Consider the following 14457-nt stretch of genomic DNA (forward strand, 5'->3'; position numbering starts at 1 on the left):
TCATATAATATTTGTACTTTTGTGTCTGGCTTATTTCACTGAACATGAATGCCCTCAGGGTTTATCCATGTTGCAGCATGCATCAGAGCTCCATTCCCTTTCCCAGCTGAATAATATTCTATTGTATGTATATACCATAATTTGTTTATTCATCTGTTGATGGACACTGGGTTGCTTCCATCTTTTGGCTACTGTGGACAATGCTGCTTTTGACATCGGTGTGTAAATATCTGTTTGAGTTCCTGCTTCCAGTTCTTTTGGGTATGTATCTAGAAGTGGGATTGCTGGGTCAAATGGTAATTTTATATTTGACTTTTCTGAGGAATTGCCAAATTTTTTTCCACAGCTGCTGCACCATTTTACATTCCCACCAACAATGAACAAGTGTTCTTATTTCTGCACATCCTCTCCAAAACTTATTTTTCCTTTTTTTAATATTAGCCATTCTAGTGAATGTGAAAAGGTATCTCATGGTTTTGATTTGTATTTCCATGATAACCAATGATGTTGAGCATCATTTCATGTGCTTTTTGGATGTTTTTATGTATTCTTTAGAGAAATGTCTATTTGAGTCTTTTGCCCACTTCTTAAAAAAAATTCAGTTTTATTGAGCTATATTCACGTACCATGCAATCATCCATAGTGTACAATCAACTGTACACAGTACCATCATATTGTTGTGCATTCATCACCCCAATCAATTTCTGAACATTCTCCTCACTGCAAAAGGAATGAAAATAAGAATAAAAATAAAAAAGAACACCCAAAGCATTCCATCCTCCCTATCCCACCCATCTTTCATTTAGTTTTTGTCCCCATTTTTCCACTCATCTGTCCATACACTGGACAAAGGGAGCATGAGCCACAAAGTTTTCACAATTACATGGTCATACCATGTAAGCTACATAGTTATGCAATCATCTTCCAGAATCAAGGCTACTGGGTTGCAGTTCAACAGTTTCAGGTATTTCCTTCTAGCTATTCCAATACACTAAAAACTAAAAGAGATATCTATATAGCACATAAGATTGCCCTCCAGAGTGACCTCTCAACTCCATGTGAAATCTCTCAGCCACTGAAACTTTATTTTGTTTTATTTCGCTTCCCCCTTAAGGTCAAGAAGATTTTCTCAATCCTATGATGCTGGGTCCAGGTTCATCCCCGAGAGTCATGTCCCACATTGCCAGGGAGATTTGCAGCCCTGAGAGTAATCTTTTACCCACTTTTTAATCGGTTGTTTGTCTGTTGTTGAGTTGTAAGATTTCTTTATATATTCTAGATATGAAACCATTATCAGATATGTGATTTTCAAATATTTTCTCCCATTAGGCAGGTTGTCTTTTTATTTTCATGAAGTCCTTTATGAGGCTGTGTGCCACTTTGAGTGTATTATGTCCCCCCAAATGCCATTACCTTTGATGTAATCCTGTGTGGGCAGACCTATCTGTGTTAATTAGATTGTAATTCTTTGAGTGTTTCCATGGAGATGCACCCCACGCAACTGTGGGTGATGACTCTGGTTGGATAATTTCCATGGAGGTGTTGGCCCGCCCATTCAGGGTGGGTCTAAATTTAATCACTGGAGCCATATAAATGAGCTGACAAACAGAAGGAACTCAGTGCAGCTGAGAGTGACATTTTGAAGAGGAGCTACCACCAAGAGGGACACTTTGAATGCCCAGGAGCTGAGAGAGGAGCTGCAGATGAGAGACAGTTTGAAGACAGCCGTTGAAAGCAGACTCTTGTTCTGGAGAAGCTAAGAGAGGACAAATGCCCCAAAAGCAACTGAGAGTGACATTTTTGAGGAACTGCAACCTAGAGAGGAACATCCTGGGAGAAAGCTGTTTTGAAACCAGAACTTTGGAGCAGACACCAGCCACGTGCCTTCCCAGCTAACAGAGGTTTTCCAGACACCATTGGCCATCCTACAGTGAAGGTACCCGATTGCTGATGTGTTACCTTGGACACTTTATGACCTTAAGACTGTAACTGTGTAACCAAATAAACTCCCTTTTATAAAAGCCAGTCCGTCTCTCGTGTTTTGCATTCCGGCAGCATTAGCAAACTAGAACAGGCTCCAAAATTTTTAATTTTGATGAAATCCTATTTATTTTTTTTTTGTTAATTCTGTTTATGGTGTAAAGTCTAAGAAACCACCTTCTACAACAAAATCTTGAAGATGCTTTCCTACATTTTATTCTAGGAGTTTTATAGTTCTGGTTCTTATATGTAGGTCTTTGATCCATTTTGAGTTATTTTGTTTATATGGTGTGAGATAGGTGTTCTCTTTCATTCTTTTGCATATGGATATCCAGTTTTCCCAGAACCATTTGTTGAAGAGACTATTCTTTCTGAATTGGGTGGACTTAGCCATAGATGTAAAGGTATTTTTCTGAACTCTCAATTCAATTCCATTGGTCTATGTGTCTGTTGTTGTGCCAGGACCATGCTGTTTTGATTACAATAGCTTTGTAATAAGTTTTAAAATTCAGAAGTGGGGATTCTCTAACTTTGCTTTTCTTTATCAAGATGGTTTTGGCTACCCTTCCGTATACATTTACCAACAAATTAGACAACCTAAATACCTTTTATGTATCACTTGAAATGATTCGGTTGGTTTTTTTCCTTTGTTTTATTTATATGGTAAATACATTAATTGATTTTCTCATGTTGAACCACCTTGCACTTGGTAAATCCTGCTTCATCATAGTGTATTAATTCTTTTAGTTTGCAGAATTAAAATAATTTTTAATTCTTTTAATTAAAGAATTAAAGAATCCAACAGGAGATCAAATATGCGAATATTTTGTTGAGGATTTTTGCATTTAAATTCATTAGAGAGATTGGTCAGTAGTTTTCTTTCTTGTAATATTTTTATCAGGGTTTGGTCTGACAGTGATGTTGGCTTCATAGAATAAGTTAGGTAGTGTTCCCTCCTCTTCAGTTTTTTGGAAGAGTTTGAGCAGGATTTTGATTTATTTTGTTTATATGGTATGAGATGATTGCTTTTGAAGCCATCTGGTCCTGGGATTTTGTTTGTTGGGGAGTTTTTGATGACTGATTTAATCTCTTTACTTGTAATTGATCTGTTGAGGTCTTCTGTTTCTTCTGCGGTCAGTGTACATTGTTTCTGTGTTCCTAGGAATTTTTCCATTTTATTTAGGTTGTCTAATTTGTTGGCATACAGCTGTTCATGGTATCTTCTAATGATTCCCTTTATTTCTTTTGGGTCAGTAGTAATGTCCCCCCTCTCATTTCTGATTTTATTTATTTGCCTCTTCTCTGTTTTATTCTTTGTCAGTCTAGTAAGGGTTTGTTAATTTTATTGAACTTTTTAAAGAACCAACGTTTTGCTTTGTTAATTTTCTCTGTTGTTTTTTGTTTGTTTGTTTTTGTTTTTTGTTCTCAACTTCATTTATTTCTGCTCTAATCTTTCTTTTTTCTTTCCTTCTGCTTTTGGGGTTAGTTAGCTGTTCTTTTTCTAGTTCCTCCAGTTGTGCAGTTAGGTCTTTAATTTTAGCTCTTTCTTCCTTTTTAATGTAGGCATTTAGGGCTATGAATTTCCCTCTCAGTACTGCCTTTGCTGCATCCCATAAGTTTTGATATGTTGTGTTTTCATTTTCATTTTTTGCAAGATATTTATTGATTTTCCTTGCATTTTTTGGATCTACTGGTTGTTTAAAAGTGTGTTATTTAACTTCCATATATTTATGGATTTCCCAGTTACCTGCCTCTTATCAATTTCCAGCTTCATTCTATTCTGATAAGAGAAGATGCTTCATATTATTTCAATCTTTCAATTTATTGAGACCTATTTTGTGACTCAACATGTGGTGTCTCCTGGAGAATGATCCATGGGCACTTGAGAAGAATGTATAGCCTGCTGTTTTGGGGTGGAATGTTCTGTGTGACTATTATGTCTAATTTATTCAAGTTCTCTGTTTCCTTATTGAACTTCTGTCTAGCTGTTCTATCTCTTGATGAGAGTGGAATATTGAAGTCTCCAACTGTGATTGTAGAGGTGTCTATTTCTCCCTTGAGTTTTGCCAGTGTTTACATCATGTATTTTGGGGCACACCGGTTAGGTGCATAAATACTTGATTTTTATTATTTTTTTTGGTGGACTGCCCCTTTTATTAATATATAATGCCCTTTTTCTCTTGTAACAGTTTTAACTTAAAGTCTATTATGTCCAATATTAATGTAGCTACTCCATTAATGTAGCTACTCCAAAATAGAGAAGCTATTGGTTATTATTTGCATGGAATATCTTTTTCCAACCTTTTGCTTTTAATCTATTTGTGTCTTTGGGTCTAACGTGAGTCTCTTGTAAAGTACATATAGTTGGTTTTGTGTGAGACCAAGGGAGGAGATCTATATTTTGGTGCAGGATCTATATTTTCTGTAGCACACTAGATAATTTAACTTGTATAATCAGTTTGTTTGAATACCATATGTACATGGAACTTTGAATGGGAAGTGGGATTTGGTGAGTTTGTACAGGCTGGGGTGAAATTCCAATACATCCCAGAGTGATATGGGTAGAGAGTAAAAGCATATTTGTGGGGTCCCCTGAGGAACTGGGGAGAAATGCAGAAATTTTGGACTTCCCCACCTGGGTCATTACTCATTTTCCCACAAACATTGAGGACTGCCAATTTAGTGGGCCGAGCCCTTGATCTGGGGGCTTTCCCTTCTGAGACTACTTGCTGCAAGGGAGAGGCTAAGCCTACTTATAATTGTGCCTAGGAGCTCCCCCCAGAGAGCCTCTTTGTTGCTCAGATGTGGCCCCCACTCTTCTAAGCCCACTCAGCAGGTGAACTCACCACCCTCCCCACTACATGAGACATGACACCCAGGGGTGTAAATACTCCCTGGTGATGTAGGAAATAACTTCTGGGGATGAGCCTGGACCCAGCACTGTGGGATTGAAAGGATCTTCTTGACCAAAAGGGGGAAGAGAGATGAAACAAAATAAGGTTCCAATGGCTGAGAGATTTCAAATGGAGTCGAGGTCATTCTGGAGGATATTCTTATGTGCTATATAGATTCCATTTTTTAGTTTTTAGTATGTTGGAATGGCTAGAGGGAAATACCTGAAGCTGTTGAACTGAAACCCAGTGACCTTGGTTCTTCAAGATTGTCGTATAACTATGTAGCTTGCATGGTGTGACTGTGTGATTGTGAAAACCTGTGGCTTGCAATCCCTTTATCCAGTGTATGGACAGATGAGTGGGAAAATGGGGACAAAAATTAGATGAAGAATAGGGTGGAATGGAGGGGATGGAAAGATTTAGGTGTTCTTTTTCACTTTTATTTTTATTTTGGAGGAAGGAAAAGCTTAAAAAATTGATTCTAGTGATTAACATACAAATGTATGATGGTGCTGTGAATGATTGTATACTGTGGATGACTGTAGGGTATATGAATATATCTCAATTAAACTATTTTTTTAAAAAGTAAATGAACAATGGGGGAGGAGGGGAATGGGATGTTTTGGATGTTCTTTTCTATTTTAATCTTTATTCTTTGAAGTAATGAAAATATTCAAAGTTTGATTTTGGTGATGAATGCACAACTATATGATGAGACTGTGAACCACTCATTGTACACTTTGAATGATTGTATGTTATGTGATTATATCTCAATAAAATTGCATTTTATAAAAAGAACATATAGTTGGGCCTTGCTTTTTTATCCATTCTGCCACTCTGTGTTTTTTGATTGGGGAGTATAATCCCTTAACTTGCAGTGTTATTACTGTAAAGGCAGTACTTATTTCAGCCTTTTTCTTTGTTTTTTAAAACTTATTTAACGATCTATATTTAATATTTCATACATTTAAATCTGATAAGTTTTTTTAATGCTTTCTTTGTGAACTTTAACATGTATACATAACAGTGATAACTTTCAAAGTACGACTTAACAAGTAGTTAGAGAATGAGTTTCAAAGTATATCATGGGTCACAGTTCCACAACTTCAGCTATTTCCGTTATTGGAAATATACATGTATATAGAAGGGTGTTAACTTTCAAAGTACAGCTCAACAAGCAGTTATATAGGTAATTTCAAAAATTATTATGGGTGACAGTTCCACAGCTTCAATTCTTTCCTTATACAATATAGGGTATATACAAAAAGATGAAGACTTTCAAAGCACAATTCAATGAGTAGCTATAGAGCAAATTTCAAAGGATATTGTAGGTTACAGTTCTGTCATGTCATTTACCTCCTTCCAGCTATTCCAACACCCCAGCATCTAAATATATATATATATATAAGTTTCAGTGTTCATAGACCTTTGTTAAATCCTATCTTGCCTGTTGCTACCCCTTCCTCTTGTTTAATCACTTTCTCAGTCTTCAGGGATGTCTAGGCAGTGAGCACCCTAATTTGTTCATATTGAAAGGGGGTATCAACAGTATGGGGAAGTATACCGCAACTCATTGTTGTTCTTAAAGAGGCTGTTGACTCTGGGTTTTAGGATTTGGCATAGGAACACTCTGGTGTATTTAAGTTTCTGCGAGATAAAACTTAAATGAGTGAATCTTTTATGGAATCTCAGGTAGGGACCTAGGTATTTGGGGACTACTTTTGGTAAGGGCATGGCATACTGTGGCCATTTTGGATGTCTAGTTCGAGCTTGCATAAGAGTAATCTCCAGGATAGCCTCTTCACTCTATTTGGGATTGCTCAGTCACTGTGACCTCAGCTTGTTACCTTTCTTTTTTTTTTTCTCCTTTGGTAAGTAGGCATTTTCAATCCCTCGCTGCCAGGGCTCAGCTCATTCCTGGGCATCATGTCCTACCTTGCCAGGGAGATTTATTCCCTAGGAGTCATGTCCCTCATGGGGGTAGATTAATGAGTTAATTTGCTGAGTTGGGTTTAGAGAGAGAAAGGCCACATTTGAGCAACAAAAGAGATTCCCTGGAGGTGCCTCTTAGTCATAATGATAGGAGGGCTCAGCCTCCCATTTACAACCCTAAGTTTCACAAGAGCAAGCCTCAAGTTGAGAGCTTGATTTTTTAAGTAGTGGGTTCCTGATTTCACTTAATATATATTTTATCCCAAGCTAAACAGTCAGTTTCTTACATTGTTTTCACTTAGTTTTACAATCATCACTTTCAATTTTAAACAATTATCATAACATAATACATCCCAGAGCTCTTATCAGCTGTTAATTGTTCATCCCAAGTATTAGTGTAGTATTGTAAGGTATTTCTATTAAACATAGTCTTTAATATATAAAGGGTAGTTTTTCCATATCCCACTCTGTTGTTAACCCTCTGCACCAGTGTCATACCTTGTAAGTATATCATGCTAACACTTATTTAGGTTTGTGGTGCTACTCTATGGGTTACATGCCTTTAAACAACCATTTATGTATATGTTTGCCTTCAATGCATCACTGATACTTATTAATAAAACATAGTCACACCTGATCATTCCCATACCATTAAGTTCATCCTCATTATCATATCTGTACATATTAGATTATCATTCTCCGCGCCAGTTTGAATGTATTATGTCCCCCAAAATGCCATATTCTTGAATGCAGTCTTGTGGGGGCAGATGTATTAGTGTTGATTAATTTGGAAACTTTGGATTAGGTTGTTTCCATGGAGATGTGAGCCACCCAACTGTAGGTGATAACTCTGATTAGATAATTTCCGTGGAGGCATGGCTGTGCCCATTCAGCGTTAGCCTTGATTAGTTCACTGGAGCCCTATAAAAGCTCAGACAGAAGGAGCTCACAGCTAGCTGCAGCTGAGAGAAACATTTTGAAGATGGCTGTTGGAAGCTGACAGACTTTTTGGAGAAAGGCATTTTGAAATGCAACCTGGGAGCAAGTGGATGCCAGCCACATGCCTTCCCAGCTAACAGAGGTTTTTCGGATGCCAATAGCCTTTCTCCAGTGAAGGTATCCAATTGTTGATGTGTTACCTTGGACACTTTATGGTCTTAAGACTGTAACTTCGTAACCAAATAAATCCCCTTTATAAAAGCTAATCTATTTCTGGTGTTTTGCAAAAGGGCAGCATTAGCAAACTGGAATAGTCCCCCTTCCCTAGTTTCTCTCTATCTCTAGGTCCCCTATATTCTACATTATAAGACACTTATTTTACTTTTTTACAGAGTTCACATTAGTGGTAACATACAATATCTCTCCTTTTGTGTCTGGCTTATTTCACTCAGCATTATGCCTTCGTGGTTCATCCATGTTGTCATGTTTCATGATGTTCTTTGGTTTTATGTGTCATGTCTTTTTTTTTGTCTCTGTTTTCCTTTTTTGCAACCACCTTTTCTGTATGATTGATCTTTTGTGATTTGTCTGAGTGCTCCTCCCCCATTTCTATTTCTGTATATTTTAAAAATATTTTCTTTGTGGTTACCCTGGAGTTTATATTACCATCCTACATCAATAACCTACTAATTGAAAAGATACCAATCTTGTTTCAATGACGTACACATTCTTTGTTCCCATATACCTCTGTTTCCCCTCTTTATGTTGTTTTTCCCCCTTTACCTCATTATATTTTGCAGGTCCATTATCAGGAAATATGCCTTTTTCATGTTAACTTGTATTCTCACTCTTATAGGAATTGAAGAGTAGAGTTATATATTGAGGATACAGTACTATTGGGTTTTGCAATTACCCTTTTATTTACCCTTACTGAAAATCTCCATTTCTTCACACTACTCGAAGCTACTCTCTCCTGCCTTTCCTTTCAACCTGCAGAACTCCCTTTAATGATTCTTGTAGGGCGGGTCTCTTGTTGACATACTCTCTCTGTTTCTGTTTATCTGTGAATATTTTAAGCTCTCCCTCATTTTTAAGGACAGTTTTGCTGGATAAAGAATTTTTGCCTGGCAGTTTTTCTCTTTCAGTATCTTAAATATTTCTAACTACTGCCTTCTAACCTCTGTGGTTTCTGATGAGAATTGACACTTAGTCTTATTGAGTCTGCCTTGTATGTGATGAATTGCTTTTCTCTTGCTGCTTTCAGAAATCTCTCTTTATCTTTGGCACTTGACATTCTTATTAGTATGTGTCTCAGAGTAGGTCTATTAGGATTTTTTCTCTTTGGAATATGTTGCGCTTTTTAGACTTGTATATTTATGTCTTTCATACGAGTCAAGAAATTTTTGGTCATGATTTCCTCAGATATTCTTTCTGCCCCTTTTTCCTTCTCCTGCAGGGACACCCATGATGTGTATGTTTGCACACTTTGTACTGTCACTGAAATCCCTGAGACACTGCTCAATTTTTTTCTGTTTTTTTCTCTATCTGTTCTTCTAACTGTATGATTTTGATTGTCTTGTCTTTTAGTTTGCTGATTCTTTCTTCTGCCTGTTCTAAACTGAGGCCCCCAGCCAACAGCTAGTGAGAAACCGAGGAGTCCTGCAAACTACCATGTGAGTGAGTGATCTTGACAGTCAATTCTCCAGCCCCAGTCCAGTCTTGAGATGACTACAGTCCCAGTTGACATTTAAATTGCAATGTCGTGAAAGAACCTGGTCAGAACCATTCAGCTAAGCCCCTTTGGAATTCCTGGCCAATAGAAATTGTGAAATAAGAAATGTTTGTTGTTTTAAGCCACCAAGTTTTGGGGTGATATTGCTACAAAGCAACAGAGAACTAATATGATATGTCTAGGAGAATTTTGAAAGAGATACTCAGAGATCTGTACAAATAGTAAAACTGGGCCTAAGGAGTCTACAATGCTGCCCTAAGAATATGTCATTCATGCTGGTGTTTGTAAGAAAACAAAAACCAATAAAATTCTTTCTTAAAGTTTTTAAAATTATAAACACGTATCCTTCTTACTAGACAAACACATATAGTGCAGAGTTACAGGAAGTAAACAGGGCGAGTCCCTCATTCTTCTGTGAACCTGCCCTGATTACTTATATTCCTGGTTATTAATTCTTCAAACTTTCCTTCCTTTTCATGAAATTTAGTATTTTCTGTACTCCCTTTTTTGCCAAAACTACTGTTCCGGTTTGCTGATACTGCCATTATGCCAAATACCAGAAATGGATTGGCTTTTATAAAGGGGGTTTATTTGGTTACAAAGTTACAGTCTTAGGCCATAAAAGTGTCCAAGCTAAGGCATCAACAATAGGGTACCTTCACAGAAGAATGGCCAGTGGCATCTCAAACATCTGTGTTGTCTGGGAAGGCACATTGCTGGCATCTTCTTCCTTTGCTCCCAGTTTGTGTTTCAAAATGGCTTTCTCCCAGGACGTTTCTCTCTAGGCATCTGGGGGTATTCTCTTAGTTTCTCCCAGGCAAACTCTGGAGTAGCAAAAGTCAACTTCCAATGGCCATCTTCCAAATGTCTCTCTTGGCTGCAGCTGCTCTGAGGTCCTTCTGTTTTTGAGCTTTTATAGGGCACCAGTGAACTAATCAAGACACACACTGAAAGGGCGGGGCCACAACTCCACAGAAATAAACTAATCAGAGGTATTACCCACAGTTGGGTGGGTCACATCTCTATGGAAACAGCCTAATCCAAAGTTTCCAACCTAATCAACACTAATACATCGGGACCCACAGGATTGCTTTAAAGAACGTGGCACTTTGGGGGACATAATACATCCAAACCGGCACAACTACCTAGACTGTTTCTTTTGCTTGTAATCAGAAAAATCTTAATGGTATAAAATGAATGAACCATAATTTAGCCAGTCTCCTGCTGAGAAATATTTAAATTATTTCCAGTTTTTAGTATTGTTAATAATATTGCAATAAAAATTACTTATAGCTTTGCACATATGAAATTACTGAATGAAAGGGTATGTACGTTTAAAAATTTGATAAATATTGCCAAATTTCCCTGTAAAAAATGTCATACTAATCTACCCCTTCCTAACAGTGTTTTTGAAGATTTTGGATGCCCCTATCCTCACCTCCCTTCCCACCTCCACTCCAATTCTAATTATGGAGAACATGCACCAAAAAAATTTGATGAAGTAGGAATTGAAGTTCAATTCCTTAATATGTACAAAATACAAGGACTGCAATACTAAGCTATTGAAGTTCAATTCCTTAATATGTACAAAATACAAGGACTGCAATACTAAGCTATAGCTTAAGCTTAGGTATGAGGCCGAATTAGGGCTTATTATTTCCTATCTGAATCCAGATCTTGTGACCCACACACTCAGACATTCTTGCAGAGAAATCAAAGTCAATAAATGAAATTCCTTCCTTTCATAAATTAAAGACCCAAATTCTAAACTCTCCAATTTCTACTTAGTCTGGTACTGAAGAATCTAGTTTCCAACAGCAATAGCTAAATCTCAGGAGATCTCCCCACCGCCATGAAGTACCTCCAAAATGGATTTAATCCTTCCTGACACAGTTAAAGGGGATATTCTACCTGATGAGTGCAGTCTGAGATTCATAATAAGAAGGTAATTGGGGGAGGTGGTAGTGGTCCTGAAGGGTTCTTCTTGTTGAGGAAGAGAACTGGGGTCTGTTTCCCAGACCTGGTTTGAGAAAAAATTCAATGGGAACTGGAAGGGCTCATCTCTGCCTTGCTGTTGGCCTGCTGGTCTGCTGCATGATTGGGAAGTAGAGACCTGGTCCCTGGAGCCAATGGTTATATCAAGCTATATATATACATATATTCCTCCTGAAAAGTAGACAGAAAGGTGGGGTATTGGGTTACTGGACATAGTTACTGCTACAAGGGTATATTTCTAACGCATAAATATATCATTTTACCTCCCTGATTAAAGATCTCTGGTGATTCATCATTGCCCAAATCAACAAGTCTACATTTCATACTATGGCTTTTAAAGCCCTTCACAATCTACTTCAAACCTACTTTTCAGTCTCTCTAATTATTCCCACCTACCTCCTACCTCATTCCCCTATTTCTTGAAATCTGGTTTCCAACTATGCTGCCCAAAATCTGGCCATTCCTTAATCAAGCAATGGATGAGGATTCTTGCTCCCAGGCTCTTGTCATATCTCATCAATATTGAGAACACCCGTTTACCCATTTACTCAGTATCTTTCCTGCCTGGACTGTCAGGCAGCTCAAAATTAAATCTGATGCCTACTGACTGAACTCTTAGTACTAACTCATTACCTTAATTATGTTTTCCATTTTTTGGACCAGATCTCTGTTCTTATATTTAAAATACTCCTTTTAAAATTGTAACATCAATAGGATATAGAAAAGAAGAAAATCACCCACACTTGACCCTACTTTAAAATACTTTTATCTTTTTAAAAAAGAAATACATGCTTTTTTTTTTTGTAAAAAAAAGGGGGGGACATAAACTATACAGTCCCCATTCTTTCCTAATCCCATACCCTAGAAGTAGCTACTGTTAAATTTAATATTTATCCTTCCAGACTTTTTATATAAGCAACTGAAACTCTCATACACACAGCTCATTCCCGCAGCTGGTGGGAATGTAAATTAGCACAACTATTTTGGAAAACTCTTTGACAGTATCTACTAAAGCTGAACATACACACAGACTATTACACAACAGTTTCACTACTGGTATATACCCAATAGAAATGTGGTCATGTTTGAACCAAAAGATATGTAAAAAAATGTTCATTAAGCATTGTTCATAATAGCCCAAATCTAGAAACAACACAGTTGAAGAATGGATAAATAAATTGTGATGTAGTTATTAAAAAAAAACTATGTAGCAAGAAAATTAACAAACTGTAGCAACATTCAATGTAAATATAGCTCAAAAACAATGATGACCAAAGTAGCAAGATACAAAAGAAAATACTGTATGATTACATTTATAGAAGGTTCAAAACAGGCAAAATGAATATATGGTGATAAAAGTCAGGAAGTAGTTACCATTGGGGGGTGCAATCGTGACTGGAGGGTGCCTGAGAGGGCATCTGAGCTGTTAATGGGTATATTGCTTTGTGATAATTTATTGAACTAAGCATTGATGCAGAAACAAGATACTAATCTCTGTTACTTTCTGCCTGAATCCAGCTCTTGTGGCCCACACATTCAAGTGTTCTTGCAGAGAAAGCAAAGTCAAAAAATGAAATTCCCTTCCTCTTATAAATATTTTAAAAATTCTTAATGGCTCCAGTTTTCCATTGAGTAGATGTTTACTAATTAATTTAACAATTTCCCTATTGATTGGATATTTACATTGAACCTAGGTTTTTATTCCTATTGTAATATAATGCTGCAATGAACAACCTTGTACATACGTCTTTTTCCACTTATATGACTATACCTGTATGATATATTTCTAGTAGAGGATTGATGCTTTAAAAGGAATATACATTGTAGACATTAATGAGCATTGTCATATAATCCCACAAAAAAGCTGTACCAATTTACATTTTCATCAACAAAACAAAATTGCCTAATTGTCATAACCTGGAAAGTGACTGGGTAGTATTGGCCTTTTACATTGTTTCCTCTCTATTAGGTGAAAACATTTCTCACTGCTGCATTCATTTGTATTTTAAAATTATTGGTGAAGTTGAAAATATTTTCATGTTTTATTAGCCATTTGTATATTATTTTCTATGAACTGCCAATTATGTTTTTATCCTTTTTTTCCCCCTAAGGATTTGTTTGCCCTAGGGGACATTAACACTATCAAGTGGTACAAAGTATTTTTCTTGATTTGTCATTTGGAATTTGTCTTCATTTACGGTGATTTCTTCTTTTATTTTAAATTTTAATTTAAGTTTAAAATTTTATATGGTCTGTTTTATGTTTTTAATACTTTCTAGATACCTTGTCAGACTTAAGTCCAGTAGACAAGTTTTTCAGAATTTGTCTTGTGCTTTGTACCACCACTTTGTATCAGCTTTTCCCAGAACACAGTGTACCCTTTGAATGTTCCAGGGGAGGAGATCAAGGGAATATCAGACAAGTCCTGCCCACATATCCTGGGCCGGCCTCTCAGACATTAGTCTGGGGCAAATAAGACTGGCGGTCCGGCTCCTCAAGGCCTTTATGAAAGCCTCCTTGTTACTGGTCTCTGAAGCCTTTGAAATGGGTCAAGGCAGAACATTTACTTTTTACCCACAATCACATTATGTTCCCAAAGTAAATATTTCTTCCCTCACTCCCAAATATGCATAAAAGTCTTCTAATTTCCCTGATGCCATTTTTGATCTGCAAGATGCCAGCTTATTGCCTGGGTTGTTTCTTTGACAACTGCAGTTCTATCCGTCTTCCACTATACCCATTGTAACTCTTCCAACTCCTCCCAGGATGTTCCAACCCAATTCTGTACTTTCCCTGAGATTTAGAAGGACACATAAAAATGTTCCAACATAAGTTACGTAAAATGTACAGAATTTTTAACAAGGTTGAACTTAAATGTTTGGGAACGGATAGAGGTGAGGGTAGCCCATTATTGGGATTATAATAATAGTTATGTATTGTAGGTGAATTTGGTTGAAAGGGGTTGTTTAGAATAATGTATGTTAC

The 14457-nt window shown here is 36.9% G+C and overlaps 1 long non-coding RNA gene across 1 annotated transcript in view; it reads left to right on the top strand.

Moving 5' to 3' along the window:
- LOC119513932 overlaps positions 1-14457 on the top strand; it is a 43385-nt gene that overhangs the window by 2362 nt on the left and 26566 nt on the right. The window contains exon 2 of the long non-coding RNA XR_005212722.1: positions 9333-9418. This is a non-coding gene — a long non-coding RNA (uncharacterized LOC119513932). The remainder of the gene's footprint in view (positions 1-9332; positions 9419-14457) is intronic.

This window comes from Choloepus didactylus, chromosome 18 (genome assembly GCF_015220235.1).
Source record: "Choloepus didactylus isolate mChoDid1 chromosome 18, mChoDid1.pri, whole genome shotgun sequence".
NCBI lineage: Eukaryota > Metazoa > Chordata > Mammalia > Pilosa > Megalonychidae > Choloepus > Choloepus didactylus.